We start from the raw sequence: 14,765 nt of genomic DNA on the forward strand, positions 1-14,765 counted from the left end.
AATGACGGAAAAATGTTTTACAATTGAAATGAATGAACGTGATCAATGAATGAATTTTGTCATTTTTATTATTTAATTCGTAAAATCGATAATGGATTACTAAAAATCAGCCATCCAGGATCCAGGATTCTTGCGTTAGTTATAATTATTTCTATGCCCACTTCGACGGTACAGGCGCAGGAATGTCGCGGTTACCCGGTCTACCTTTTTGTGTCGATAGCAATTCTCGCTGCTATTTAGAGTTCCGTTGTCCTGTGCTTTATTCAGGCTTTACCAGCGTTAGAGCCAGCAAATTGCAGTGTTCAGCTTCGGGCGCTTTATTGAAAATTCGATCTATCTGTTACAAAAGGATTGCAAAACAAAAATACATGTTATGCGTACGTTGGAAGAGTTAAAGTTGCATGGCTCCTACGCCCGTTGGTGTCCGTTATCCGGCGTCAGGTTACGGTCACGTCTATAAAAGACGGTGGCGTCTTCTTCACCGTTTCATTCTGTTTGAGACGCCTCGGCTGCGTGCTCCCGTGTGCGCGCCCGTCTCTCTTGTGCCGGTATCGCGAGCTTTCTGCCTCTTCTTCACAGTAGGGTTAGGTTTAGGTTTTAGTGCTCGCGTTTTAAAGGACAGTACGTGTATTAATTTGAACTTGCTCGTGTTATTGGTGTCCTTGAAGCTGTCACAGGTATGTTTGTGGTTAAAATAGATTGTATGATTATTATTAAAATTGTTTCATTTATGTTTTATATGAAATTCGAAACATATAAGTTATAGAAGTAATTATAGATTCATATATATTACTACGATTGTAAGCTTATGCTATCACCTCGTATGTCACATTTCTTCAAATTTCAATAAAAGTCAATGTAATGCCATTAGAAGATAAAGGCAAAGATGTATCTATCGTTCTATTTTTAATGGTTTCCTTTGTAGTACTTACTGGTATTCTGTATTTACATTAATATGGAGGTTAACTCAGAAAATGATGATAGTTCTAGTGTTTAGCTAAATATTTCAAAGCATTTAGCTAAAACTAAAAGTTAAATAAAATAATAATCAGTAAATCCTTTTATACGTATGAAATATGTTATTTCAATTTTACAAGGCCAGTTTTATTTAATATTCTCAAATTTTTTTATTTAATATTTCAGCATTTAGTAAATCAGCACAAATAGTTCATAATGGCGATTTCAGTAATCTATTTCAAATTGTTATTTAAATTTAATAAAACAGACCATTCATCCATTGCTAAAATATTAAAAGTAATGGTATTTTAAAACATTTATATATATAAAGAAAATTGAGTTACTCAGAAAATCGTATCACTGATATTCTAGGAATCTTCAATGACAAAAACGTAAGTGAATCAGACATGGTATATTCGAGGTACCAGAGGAGATTGAATTAAAGTTCCATTACAATATTTCAACGTTGATGCAACGCAATTATATTACACCATAAAATTAAATTATATAAAAGCTATGCGTTATAAATTGTATTCGCACGGTGCAGTGCGCTTTACCCGGATAGGTAAACGTACATTATTGGGAAGAAGATGATAAAATGATTACTGTCATTACCAGAGAATTACGTGACGGTCTTGCCATTACATGCACTCGTAACTGTTAGAACGCTATTGTTGATTATATATTTTTTTCCTATAATAATAGCAAATAGCTTCGAATATTCTTTTTTCGTGAGGGAAAAGTAAAAGTTTCATTTCACCGGTCTATTAATCAATTATTTCCTACGAACTAATGTATGTACCTTATAAAAAAACAGCCTATCAATGTGTAAAAACTACGATGGTATTACTTTCCTTTCGGTCTCCACCATACGTATTGATGTGTATAAAATCATTGATGTAATTCTGATTAGCACTATGATTAGACTATGATTTTATACGCGTTTTGGATTTCGGATATTTGCAAATATCATATATTATTATTACGTAGAAAACAGATTAACAACTTAACGAGGACAAGGCTTTAATTCGGAACTGGTTCTAAGACAAGTTAGTTGTACTTGGGCTTATATTAAAAAATGTTAGATAATAAAAGGTTATTGCCTTATTTTTTTGTTATTTAAGAACTTCCGTTGTATATTATAATGTCTACATTTGTTAAAATATATTTAAATAATGTACGTTATTTAATACTTATTCGTATTAACTAATCAAATCATCCGATACCATTCGTATGCATTGATATATTTTATGTTAATTTGAGAATATTCTATATTAAAATATAAATTTATATGGATTATAATTCAGAATTTTAATAATGAACATTAGCATTTTCCGTTATCGTAAGCACAATATTAATGCATATTTTACACATAAATACGAAGTTTAAAAATACAGTCGGTGGAATAATGGGTTATACAAAAAGGATAATATCAAATAATCCGTTCAGTGAACTTAGTGACGAGGCGTTGTAAAAACATAACTAAGATCATATGAGTGGGCGTATAACCATACAACCAGTTGGTTTTTTGCGGGCAAGTGCAGGCGACCTTGACCGTATGTGCTCCCAAATCTCACATCGGCCCAGTTATGATGAATACTTTATTAAATATTGTATAGCTGTACTATTTATAACTGAGATAACAATAACAGTTTAAACTTAGTTTGGAGATACGTATCGCTTTAAGTTTATTCAGTCATTTCTTGTTTATACGACGTACATGTTATATTGTATGAGATTTTTTATGGAACTAGATGAGGAATTCCCAAATTATTTCAACCTTGAAAACTCTTATATGATGTGTTTTTAATTTTTTTTTTCATGTAATCCTGTTTAATAAGACACTAAAAGGGTTTTATGCAATATCATTGCACTTTTTATATTGATAAATACAGAGCTAAAACATAAATATATACTGTCTAGAATATTTTTGAGTCATCGTTATTAAACTTATATGACCAATACTTAGGTATCTTATTATAAAAATTATGACAGGGCAAATGAAGCACTCACATAAAGCGTATTTTTAATCTAACAAGGATTTCGAATGGATAAAACTTGATCGCATTACTTTATTTATATGTTCGAATGAAAAATATACTTGATTACCTTCATTCATTCCATCTTACTCTTTCAAATACAATCCTCCTTGCTCAATGTGGTCACTTGGCAAGGGTTATGTGATTGATGGCTTTCGAGTGCAATTTCCAGCAGCTGTATCTACGGCGCTAGAAACGTTTGATGTCATCTGTCACTGTAATTTATTGCCTCTTGTTACCGATCTTTGTTCCTTTACCAAGGATACATTACCCGGGGACAACACGGCGGGATTACGTGTCATTATCTATGATTTAAACTTGCATATATGTCATGTCATAGTCACAAGTACTTTGTGTTGAACAAAAGAAACCTTCATGTCATGTTGGGTGAAAGTGTGCGAAATGAAAATTATTGATGGTATTAAAGATTTATTACCTTCGACATATACATATGTATATCATTTAAATATAATAGATAGCGGTATATGTTATTGCCTTGGATGGGATGTTTATCTTTCAGTTTAGATCTATATTTACATTTTTGACGTCGGTTACTGGGGCATCTCTCTATATTCGCTTAAGGTCAAAAGATGCATTATAAATTTTTGACGTTTGCATTGATTATATATTAGATATTCTAATGTTTTCATATATATTACACTGACTATGACGATTAGACGATAATCTATATAGTCAAATCGATGCGTGTATAACAAATGATATATATATATATATGTATATATATGTATTTTTATAGAAGTAGGTAGACTTTCGCGTTTTTTAATTTGTAGGTCGCGTGGAGTCACGGGACACTGTGGCAAATCCATTACACTACACAATAGTAATGTTTCACCAGCTACGTGATTCAAACTCTCAGTGAAAGTTATATTTGTGTCGTTTTGTCAGATTTAACTACCGTTATATACTCGCGAAAATAACAATTGTCAAAATGATACTGTTTTTAGTATTTTACAACTTCTAAACGAGCAAAAGTAAAACTACTTTTATTTTTTTGAGCATTTCTTTTGCTTATTTGAGAGATAATCAGAGAAATTATTTGTAGGAAGATCATTGTAATTTAGTATGAGCTACACGTTATGTGCAATATACACACAGATACAATAGAGTAATATATACACATACTATGTCAAAAAATATATATTTTAAGCTTGTAATAATTAACGATGCTGCTAAAATTGTTAATTATTCATTAATTTTATATTTTAAAAATGTAAAAACAAAAATCGTTTTTAAAATTTCCGAAAGGAGTCATTGTCTTTTTTTCTGAATTAAAGACCTAAACAAATATTGTTTGAAATACTAAATCCCGTATAGGGCGTCCGTGCGCTTCGTCACGAAAATATCGACCCACGCAGTAAGCACACATGTCGTGTCGCACAAACCAAAAGAGTGGAATTCTAAAAATTTTCTTCTAACTGTACTCTTTGGACACGCGGCCGCGAAATGATATGTCTGTGAAAAATGTTGGTACTTCTACGTTCTTATATTGTAATTAACATTCCGAGAGTGTGCAAAGTTTAATTGAAGAAGTCTAACTTGATAATGTATAATTTTATTTTCTTAGTTAATTTTTATTATTAAAAAATAAACATTTTAATTTAGTTTATTTGTGATTTATTTTATTTTTGAGATAATATTAATGTATAAACTAAATAAATGATATAGTCAGTCTTGAAAAAATAGCTCACATAAAGGTGATGTAAATAATAAACGAGGTAATATGTCATATATTTTATTGCGATTGTTTAACAACCAAATAAACTCGAATAAATAGAATTTTAAACATTACGTACTTATTGTCTATTGAAACATGTAATTCAATTATTTTAATGTGTAATTTAAGACTTCTAGTATCTCGGATGACTTCAAATTGCAGTAATTTTATCCTTTGCTTACTGCGGCTTAGACGCAAGCTCACAGACTTCTAAAAAAAAGATGTTATTATTTTCAGTGCCATTTTATGATAGAATTATATGGCTATTTGATTATGTTGGAAGTATGCAATCTGGAGTCGTCATGGCGGGTAATCGTAGACTCGTTGATGTTATATCATAGACGTCATAGGTTCCTTGTACTTTATCATTACTTATTTTATAGTGTTTTAAGAACAAGGTTACAATTATTATCGATGTTATTCTGATAAAACTTTCTCAACATATTACGGGTAATTTTCGACTTTCGACTGTTAGTTGTCAACTGTCCTGTATCTCTCGAATGACTCATAAGCGACGGACCCATGCACATATCACGTTTTAGCGATCTTAACGTTGCTTGTGATCATTCCGCGACCTGGACAAATTGTAAAATCAAGATAGATATGTTGTTAGATACAACTGTATATTGTACGTGCAATGATTCAACGCTTAATTTGATTTGTATATTAGCCTAAATGTGTAAAATGATATGAACATTAAGGGAAAAATTAAGATTTAAGTTGTAATTTGTTTAAGAAATAAGTTGTAACTTTCAAAAGAATGTTAACAATGTACGTGTATATTATATTACACACCTCTATACCTATTTTCATTTTATCATTATTGCTACACATGTGTTAAAATAATTTGTCAATGAACTTGTTTTAATCAATCGAACAGTTTTACGCATAAAGGCATTTTAACCTGTTATCTTTATTGGAAATAGGCTGTATCTAGATTATTTTTTTGTTAAGCTATAGATGAATGCAAGGTTATGTCTGAGCTAGGCTTAAAAAGAGAGACTTACGGAATTGTGACGGTTGTGGGTCGAGCTGGCACTACGGCAGAGAGGGCACTGGGTCGAGGGAAAGTAGTGGGGACGCGTACGGTGCATACCACAATTACATCCGCGCATTATTTTGTTCGGATTAAGGCCGCTCTCCAATAACACGGTGCTTACTCAGATTTGTATTGATTGCTACCGAAAGAATCGAACGAATCAATTTACACTAGCTGTTCGCAGCTTCATGTATGATAATTACAGATACGTTGCTCGCTTATACGTTTACAGTGTGGCTTTATTCTAAGCTATACACCATACGGTGTATGTTAGAGATTAATTTCAAAACGTTGTCATAAAATGTAATAATTGGAGTGCTTTATAATATGTCTATGAATTTGTAATAGTTTATATTATGATATCTAAAAAGAGTATGTATACATTTAAATTACGTTACAATTATGTCTCATTTAAATTCAAACATCGTTTTACATGGAATATAAATTTTAACCTAAATGTAAATTTGATGTTGTCATGAATTCACTATGAGTTGATCATTTAAGTAACTACTTCATAGAAATACTAACACACACCTTAATAGACGTACATTTGTAAGCATTTGGGAAAATAAATCCTCATATATTATTTTGGTTTAAAAACATTCCTATGATAAAAAAAATATTTCCATATTTAAATACAACAGGAAATATCTTGTAAGAGTTATTAGGAGTAAATAATAACGAGTTAACGTCATTGTGAAATGTTAAATATTCGTGTCGAACAATAATATTGGAATGCTCACAATGGTCTTACACGATGTAGACCGCTCTCACCTGAAAGGCCTAAGCAATCATAGGTATAGAGAATAATAGACTCACTCACAGTTGTAAGCGCACTTTCCAGAAGAAATAACAGGTTGTAGGAACCTATGTGACTGCGTTTGTGTTTGGTTACACTTAACCATTGCTGCGTCGCGGTCGCCTTATTTTAATAAATTGATTTATCAATGTTCAATAATGAAATTCTACCTTTATGTAAATTATGAGCTTCATCCCCATCAAGCAACACAGCATTGCATGTTAAATGATAACTATTGAACATAAATTGTTAAAGTGGTTGTAACTCTTTGTTAATCTCACTCTGTTAAACATGTATAGAATAGTTTTAAGTAAGGAATTAGTGAAACTAAATATCTTTGATTACTGTTATACATATGTTTATGTTTTCCAAATCCATTCTCCGGCTACCGGTAAATGATATTATTTATATATTTATCTTTTTAATCGAACTTAGAATCAAATTTTAAGTTTATTTTTAAAAGCGCTAAACGTATCGTATTTTTAAATAACATATTTTAAAATATTCTTATATTTTTAGTACAATATTGATAATGATCATTAAATTCGAAAGTTCATGAATAATAGCACAATTTTTAGTACGATACAAATTAGTCACTAAAATTTTTGTCATTTTTTAAAATAAGTTCTTATATATACAACACATTGTATATCGATGAATTTCTAAATAAGTACTATATACAGCGTCCAGTCAGAGAATCAAACTGGTATTTATAAGTATACCCAGCATTCTAAGTAAGGAAGTGTGACGCTACGGTTGCATAGCAGGCAGTGACGCGTAGCAAAGCCTGAGAATGGTGTCTATAGATCTTGGGACTACATATAATAATATAGTCTCTATATTCAAGGCTCTAAGGTAGAAGAAGTATGCATAAGCTGCGGCTTCCGCTCTCAAGTTCTGACCAACTCGTTGCTAGAGCATGACCAAGTTGACCGGCCTCCTACAATTACTATGTAGGAAATCTTTAAATCATACAGTGCAAAATTGTAATCAATAGTTTACGTGTTCCTTCCATTTATGAATGTTACTTTACGTATTGTATAATCAAGTATTATTAAAAGTACATTATGATCTAATTACTATCCTCTATTTTAAAAATTCCAAAAGGACTTTTATCATTAACATATTTTTTTTACTTGTTTTTTTTTTTCTCCTTCGAGTATGAGTACTCTACGATGTAAGTATTTATGAACAGATAGATTGTCTACATTATTCTTTAATAATAAAAACTTGACGTTGCAGTGTGACGTGTTTTATAAAGCGATAGAAATACAAGATGTACGAGCGAACATAACTCGTCCATCTTCAAATACTTTCTCACTCATTGAACATAGAAATAGTAATGTATTTTTTCTTTCATATCAACATTTCTTCCTTGTAATGGGACACTGCGGTCTCGATACGCCGCACTCACTTTTTACCGCAATATAAGCATTGGATTCTTATAATTTAAGCTAACCTGTGTGAGAAATTAATACCGATTCGAAAAAAAAATATTCTTGGTTTTGTGCCTTCACTACAAGTATTAGTTCGCTGTTATCGAATTTCTTACTTATGTCTAAAATCGTTAAAAATAATAACAAAATAGATATATTTTTTTCGAAAGTAATTTATTAATGAAATATATCATATTGGGAATGTTAAGATGATATATGACTCAACATTAACTGTATTATGAAATGAAAATCGTTACTTTCACTCTAATGACTTATGTTTAATTAAAGATATTTTTTCATTATAAATTAACTTACTAATATATCATTAAATAAGTAGTAAAAGATGGAAGAGTTCAGTGTCTCTATTTCCTTTGTTTCTCGACCGATATTCTTCCTTTTTATATGGTAACAATTGACGAGCATTAGTGTTTTTAGTAAAGAAAATGGAAATAAGCTTGAAATTGCTTGAATTTGTATACATATGTCGTATTTCGACCATTGAACAAACACTAGTATATAGATTTAATAGTGAAGTCATTGCCATGTGGGTTTATTAATGATTATTTAATATAAACAAAACTTTAAAGTTACTTCATTGATATATTGAAAGGGACGATCATTAATAAATAGTTTTATGACAAGGTGCGAGTGGCGACGTGAGCGGGATGCTAGTTATGTAATGGCTGAGGTCAGCGACCCCAGGATGTTCCCGCTCCTGATAGATACGATCGAGTTGTTAGTAATAAGCCTTATTGACTGTAATAAGCTATTATAAAAATTGAATCTCATCCGACATTTATAATAGAAGTAAATAAATAGGATATGCTCATTATTCTACGAGCCCAACTAAATGCGAATTCCGACTGACGTTATAACTAACTAAATTTGAAACTAATTTATGTTATTGGTTGTGAGCTTTTTATGAGCTTGTTTAAGTATTAATGCATAAACATTTATTGTTGAAAATTATTTTTACTAACGAAATTTATTTTTTCGACAGTTCAGTTCGTTTTTATGAAACATAAACTAGGACCCGAATGATATAAACATTTATAGATTACCAAAATAAAGCATTAATAAGACAAGACAAGTAATTATCGTTTTGACATCCGGAAACATCGATTGGAAGAAAAATCCTGAGTCATGTACTCCCAGCCACGTCTGGTAGTTTTTTTATCGTACAAGGTACATTAGCCTTTAGCTTAGAACATTTTGTCATAATTTTCCAAAAAAGTTATATACGATACCAAGGATAGACATTTATTAATGGGTTAAGTGCTTACTGACTTTCATCTTTTTGGATTACGTGTCGTATAAAGTTGATTGTAAATAATCTTGATAAGACATTTACTATACGGCTAGAAAACTTAATATAAATTTAATTTGACATTAATTTTGATAGATTGCATCGTTAATCATGCATATTACTTTACAATATAGCCGTGCAGTTTTATATTTTAGTGACAAGTATTTTAGTAATTACAGTATTTATGTCATTGTTATAAAAAGTATATGCATCAATCTTATAATGAGTATAATACCTGTACTTCAATATAAAAGACATCAACGCGTTTTAAGAATATTTTATCGTTTATGCTATCGAATTATGTATCAGGTTAAATAATCTTATAATTAATTTTGTTTTTTTTTTTTTCAAACAGTATAATTAAATTTGTTTTATAATGTTATTAAGTAATACAACCAGTTATGTTGGGAGGTATGAAATCATTAAATTACAATGGTCGTGAAATAGGCAGAAGATTGAAATTTAATCGTTTTTATTTTTTATATGGACAGTCAACTTATTTGTAATTACAGGCGTTAAATCGACAATAGCGTGTCGGAGCGTCGTCGCCTCGCAAAAAGAATTCTAACGGGTCTTCTACATTGAAAGATTTATGTGGTTTCATGCTATCATCAACAATTAGCACATACTGATAATGAGCTATTTGTATAAAATATTGTTATATTGGTTAAAGAACAAATCGCTAATATTTATTTTAGTCATAAAACAGGTTAATCACGGTAATTGTATATCCGAAAGGGACTATAATCGCCAAATTGATTGAAATCGTTGATTGAAAAAGTATTTATCGAGAAATTAAAACAGTAATTTAGGATATTTTATTTTATTTGCGATATAAGAAATAAAAATAATGGGAATGAGAACGACGATTTCGGCGATCGAAGATCCGATTGAACTGCAATTTAATTTTGAAATGAAATTGTATGACTTATTTTTTTTTTCAAAACTGGTTGTGAACGTTGACTGAATTATTGACTGTTATTTTAGACCTAGAATTTTTATTTTTGCTTTCAAATATTTAAATATTGTACAAAAATTGTTATGGACATTAAGTGTTGCGTATAATTAACGCTAATAAACGTCATACAGAAATAGAAAATAATGTTGATGACTTTGGTCACGCCGACCATTCTTAACGGGGAATTATAGTGGCCAAATTCTAAACTTCGGCCTGCTAATAAATTCTCAGTAGTAACTAATCTTGACGGAAAAACTCTAACGGGTACAATTTTTTTAGTCAGATCTGAGTCTGTACCTACTACCTCAAAGTCAGCAGTTTTCTAAATTAGTCACTAGACCAACGAGGCAGTCAGAGAAAATAATATAAACTATAGTTTAGACATGAATGTACTTCAGTAATGATGTTATATTCCTAATAAGGATGAAATAAAGAAAAAAGCTATAACAGATATGTTAATTATGATCGTAAGTTCTGTCTAATTGTGCGATAATTACTCGCATCTGTCAGGTAACGCTTATTACCTTCATTCCCATAGCTTAACATTAACAAATGCATTAGCGTATACATTTTTTCATAATATCTGCGCGGGAACGACTCACAGTCGATTCATGATTAGTTGTCTTTTTATTGTCATGTTGCTAATAATTGTTTGAAAAAAAGTCGTGTCTAGATCATTAATTCTAAGTTTCATTCTAACTTGTCGTTGTCAGAGGGTGAATATTCAAGAGTGTTTATTCATGGTGTCATATATTGAATGGCTTTGTTGATTAGATACGTAAAAGGAACGGTTATTTTATAAGATTTTTTCTCAATTTTAATTAAAATGAAATAGCATCTTAATTTTCAATATCAGCAGAAACTGTCTTATGTTTTAATCAAAGGTTTGAGATTGTACTCGTAGCAAAAGTAGTGCACGTAAAAAATTGTATTTGAATGAATGCATGAGGGTAATAAAACACAAGCCTTCTAGGTAAAGTTGATATGTAATCGACGTAACAAAAACAGGTTTACTTTGATTCAACTTATAGTAACACAGCTGGATGTTGTCAGTATTTGTTATATGTTTTAAAACTTCATTTATTAACCTTCAGAAGATTATTTAATTTTATGTAATAATATATTATTTATACATATAAACTTTAATTTCCCATTTCATTCTTCTCTAATCTGTTTGTTTTTATGGAAAATGTCTATTGGCGCGCCTCGGGGGAGGACCGTCTCGTACGCCGTGACGGAACGCGACATGACGTATTCCTATACCGCCACGTCATTTCCTACGTCCGTCACCGTTCCGTTTCTCTCTTGCATGATACGTATTCTATATGTTTCGTTACTATATTATTATTAAAATAATAAGAAAAATATACTTTTTTATTACATATTTATTTATTAGTTTTCTTTAATTATAATTATTTATTTTGATGTTTTATATCTACCGGGCGCCCCGTGACGGCCGAATTATGTAAAGAGAACTATAGTTACCTACTTCAAGTTTTTAGAGTTAATAGTTAAAGACTTTATGACATGCTAATGGCTAAGTCGTATTTATTTTAAAAATTTATGAGCATACAAACGCGATAGTTAGAATCGTCTATTTTAAAAATTTTACTAGCTGGTCAACCGACCCGCGCTCAGCGCTGGACTGTTAAACTCTAACAAATTATCTGCCGGGATGATATATGTTAATCTTGTCATGTCCTGTATATTTTGTCTACTGTTTGGACCTAACCTGATAATATTGATTGAGTAGTCTTAAAACCCTCATATACTTAATAATGAATTTGACCAATAAAAATGTTTTTGATTACAAATATCCAATTATATTAATTGAAAATAGAAATACATACATACTTATTGCTTATTAACGGAATAAAATTTTCACAACGAAATTCGTGAGATCCGATACAATTTAAGGAATGATAATTATTTAGTAAACTTTGACTTTTATCAACTACAATCTTTTTAGTTTCTATAGAATTATTTAACATCGATGAAGTGTTGATGGGATTGAGAAAGACATTACAATAACAGTTTTCTTTTTTTAGAAAAACGCCGTGACACTTACAATATTGTTCGAGTCACGACATAATGATGTCAATGCTCTTTGAAATGATGAGTTATTCCAATCTTATGATAGGAGCTATCTGCAAAAGTAATTGATTGATTGTATTAATAAATCTTAGTTCATTCATATTCATAATATTATACTTAATATATCTTAATTCATCACTGTCTTTAAATATGTATTAAAATAGACAACTAAAGCCCAATGATAATTATTTATCAGTATATTAAGATACTATTTGCACCAGTGATTAGTATTTATTTTTTGGCTCCTTGAAAAGGATTGTAATATTTTTATAATAATTTATTTATTGGGTTATTGGAGATTCATCGATCTCGATAAATATTGTTCAGCCATGACAATATACAACGAATAGACGTTTTAACCAAATATAATTAGTGTGTAAAAATAACATTCGCAATGATTTTGTATTTATCGGTGGTAAAAGGCTTCTAATGTTTGTGATGAAATGTAAACGTGAAAACACTGTGTTACGCTCGGTTTTTCCTCGGCGTGGGTATTATTCTAATTCCAAATTCTTTTAAAACGGTTCGCATTCGCCTGTGGTTTCGATAATTTTGGCCCTGCTCCGTTATTTCCTGAGTAGGCGAAGCTTATCATCCAATTTGCTTCGTGTAGGCGTCAGTTACGCATCATTAGGTGAAACTATGGGTTTTTAGGTCAATTTAGTTTATAAAGTTTTTCCACTAAACTGTATAATATTTTTACTGATTCTATTGCTTTTTTTCAGTTTTCAAATAGTAACGTGGGTCACACTATTTAGGTGAACTTGCTTTACGAGTATTTAACTGATGTAAGTTACTCTGCGTCTGTTGGCCTATTTGATTGTAAAATTTCCTATTTACTCAGTTCGTTTGCTCTGTGTGCACTCAGAAAGGTTAATAACCTAGTTTTCCTTTCTCATGTATTGTTTGTCTTCCATTCAAGAATTAGCTCTCTTTATAGAGGCTTTGCATAATATCGTGCGAGTTATTAAAATACGTTTAAAAAAGTAGTCTTAGTAATGGCAAACGAATATTTACAGTTGGATATTGTTTGTTTTATTTTAAAAAATCTCAGGTAAATAACATAAATTTAGGAGTTCTTAAATTTACGAATGAAGATTCGTTATATTTCGCAACTATCTAAGGCTTAGAGTCTGTATAGGCTAGATTAGTCTGGAGAGTCGCGGGAGTCGTCGGAAGAGCGGAATGTGCTCGCAAGGTCATTGCGCCCTGCGCGGTCATGCACGTACCCCTCCCGACCGCATCCCCCCTCCACACCCCCCGCACCACCACATTGTCTAGCGCGATCAGCTGCGGGATAAAAGCGAACGAGCGAAAAGCCGATAGGAAATGTTTCAATGCAAAAACCTTTTTATTTTTCTCCATCACGACCGCCGCCGGTGATTATGTTCCTGCCTCTAATCTCATTTTCTAAACCATGAAACAAAACGACCGAACCCCTTGATTTATTTACAATACTTGCTCTAACAAGCTTTTAAGTCGAGCCTTATGCGTCGAGCGCACTTTATGTTCAGCGCCATTAACCACTAAAGATTAATAGTCGGACATCGTGCTCCAGTAATATAGTGTGGAGGCACTTTCACACTTGACCGTAGAAATTTCCTTAAAAAAATAAAATCATAATAAACCGTTTTCGGCCACCATAAAAACCACAATCTTACCGTATTTGTAGTGTAATAAATATTTCGAACGGTTAGCATATAATTATTTTATACTTTATCGTCGCTTTATAAACAAGGCGCGGTTTACCAATTCATTAATACCGTTATTATTTACAAATGCAACCAATAAGTCTTTTATTGAGCAAACAAATTTCAACGTGTAACTGTGCATATGTAATTTAATGGTTCTTCTGCTACTCGTCATTAAAGATATTTTATACAAATGATGGTATTTAAATGATGTATCACTGCTGGAGATAGAAATTTTGGTTGATAAATTAATAGTGTGTTAGGCGATCGGAATGCAGCATGCCGTGGCAAAGAGACGCAGGCCGGACTGCGATGTCGAGTCATTATTTGCTCGAACAACTCGGCGCCACAGCAACGTCGCAAATAAATATCTTGAGCGTTCTCTCGTCGCTCAGGTATATACGAGTACGAGTACGTGCGTAGGAGATTTGGTCGTCTATTGGACAGTTTGATTTTAAGGTCACAAATTGTTGCAAGTACATAAGAGAACTGTTATAAAATTAAAATTACCGAGTGAGTATAGTTATGACTATTAAATAATCATAGGAGCAGTTTATTGTTTTACAAAATAATTTATATTATAAAAAAGATTTTATGTCTTTACACTCGTTGAAAATTCTAAGTTTGTTCGTCTTTCTAAAAAATAATCCGAGATTAGATTTCTTTACAGCGGTTTTGCATATTATGTCATTGAAACATTTCTTGAAAACA

The 14,765-nt window shown here is 31.3% G+C and overlaps 1 protein-coding gene across 1 annotated transcript in view; it reads left to right on the forward strand.

Moving 5' to 3' along the window:
* Window positions 1-475: 475 nt before the first annotated feature.
* Tyn (trynity) overlaps window positions 476-14,765 on the forward strand; it is a 53,420-nt gene continuing 39,130 nt past the window's right edge. Inside the window, exon 1 of the mRNA XM_026628609.2 lies at window positions 476-677. The gene's annotated coding sequence lies outside the window, so the exon portion shown is untranslated. The remainder of the gene's footprint in view (window positions 678-14,765) is intronic.

Source organism: Vanessa tameamea, chromosome 5 (assembly GCF_037043105.1).
Source record: "Vanessa tameamea isolate UH-Manoa-2023 chromosome 5, ilVanTame1 primary haplotype, whole genome shotgun sequence".
NCBI classification, from domain to species: Eukaryota; Metazoa; Arthropoda; class Insecta; order Lepidoptera; family Nymphalidae; genus Vanessa; species Vanessa tameamea.